Below are 2160 nucleotides of genomic sequence, written 5' to 3' on the forward strand. Positions count from 1 at the left end.
TGTAAAGTAAATTGTGTAACCTTTGAATAAAATAAGTCGAGTACCATTCGGTGACTCGACCACTTTTTTTAAAAATTCAAACGTGTATAATTCGGCACAACAACTACAAGATTCGTTTTTTAAACTTTACTAACAAAATAATATTTTTAAATTCTCATAAATTCCCGAGGAGCACATTCATCAAAGAAATTCTCGGTCATATTCTCGTGCTCTCGGACATATTCTCTGTTACATAAACTCTTTAGAACTCTAAGTAGGCGCCATTTTTCCAGTTTGAGCGCGCTTTCATACGATTGCAAATCAGCAGATTGTTTGCAAAAATTTCGCAGGAGTGAAAGAGATAGATAACAGAACACATATTTCCCATCTCTTTCAGTCTCGGGGACCTTCTGCATACAATCTGCTGATTGGCAATCTTGTGAAAGCGCCCTGACAATATCGGTAGAGAAGATCAGAGTGGGTAATTTCGCGTAAATTGTCTATTCTAGTTCGTAAACTGGCTAGGTGAATTTAGGATGCTTTAATTAAAAAGTTGACATAAATAATCTGGAAGATTAAGGGAATTTTTATAATTATACACAACTAAACATTTTGAAAAAAGTACTGTTTTTTTGGTATTCAAAAAATTAATTTAAGAGCCTATTAATTAAAATTTTAATCATTCTTTTAGTACATAACAGTGAAAAAAATTGTGAAAAATAAAAAATTTTTATTGAAAATTAGTACTTTTTCGTGTTTAAAGATTAACATATATTTTTTGAATTTATTGTTTATTGGTAGAAAATTTATATTTTTGGTTAAAAAATCATCTTTTTCATTAAAAATATAACTATTTTTTGAAAATTTATTGATTTTAATTGAAAATTTAACTATTTTATTTATGCTTCAAAATTGATCTTTTTCAGTAACAAATACATCTATCGGGTTGACAATTTAAAGATTCTTGTTTTCAAGTTTGTTGTTTCTTAGTAGAAAATTAATTTTCTAAGTTAAAAATTCTTCTTTTTGATTGAAATTAAAACTTTTTTTAAAATCCGTTGCTTTTTGGTTTTTGACTTATCTTTTACAATTTTTATCTCTGGTGAGTTGATTGTTAACCTCTTCTATCTCCTCAGCCCGTTGAATTAGCTGGTTTGCGGTCTCCGCTTCTCGAGGGCAAATATGTAGTCTAAGTGATGGCTTCATATTATAATACAGAGTATCCATTGTTCGTTCGAGGGTGAATCCTCTAGGCCGTCTCATCAGGGTCAGCATTGTAGTCACGTCTGCCTTTACGGATTCCTTGGCCCCTTGCCGGCGTTCGTATAATTGTTGATCGAGATGACGATGTTCCGCTGGAGAAAGGTAGAAACTTCTTAGGTTCTCCTCAAGACTATCCCAAGTGCGCAATTCCGTTTCGCAGTTACGGTACCACGACCGTGCATCGCCTCTGAGAAGTTCCGGTAAGTAATTGTTGGTCGGAGAGTCCGTACGCCCCTTGCAACTCTCGAACCCTCTCCAGGAAGCTACAAACATCCTTCCAGTCGAAATGGCAATTCCACTTTCTCATCTGATCCAGGGTACGACTAAAGTTTTCTCCGGCAGCATTGTGCTCGGTGGGGACCCCACTGGACGGGTATGATAGCGGAGTCGAGGAATCTGACCGGTGTGGTGAGGAGGCCACCAGTCGCTGCTGTAAGTCTCTAATCTTGGCATGATTGGTACATCTATGATACGCCCATGCTTACAATAAAGTATACGCGTTGCTGGTACAAAATTTGATTCTCTGGACGGGTTCGATAGTGTTCACGAAGAGAAAGTGATCTAAGTCAGTGATCCCAGATCTGAAACGAAATGCGGTCCAATACTATGACAGGGCTATGTCCGTGTGAATATAGTAGGAGACGCTGTAAATGACTGAATTGCGCGCGCAACCCATTTCTCCTCTTCTGAATTTGAAAACTCGAAGATGCATGATTGCCGGTCGGAGCACTTCGTCGATTCTATTTATATATCTATGTGCTAACAGCTAACTGCTTTGAAATAAATTCAGGAGATTGGGATTTGAATATTTCCAGATTTCGATGCTGACGATTCTCATGATTTGAATAGATCGCGCGCTTCTTGATATGCGAATATTTCGAGGTTATGTTATTTTATGTATAAAATATAAATTATATA

This window comes from Belonocnema kinseyi, chromosome 4 (genome assembly GCF_010883055.1).
Source record: "Belonocnema kinseyi isolate 2016_QV_RU_SX_M_011 chromosome 4, B_treatae_v1, whole genome shotgun sequence".
NCBI lineage: Eukaryota > Metazoa > Arthropoda > Insecta > Hymenoptera > Cynipidae > Belonocnema > Belonocnema kinseyi.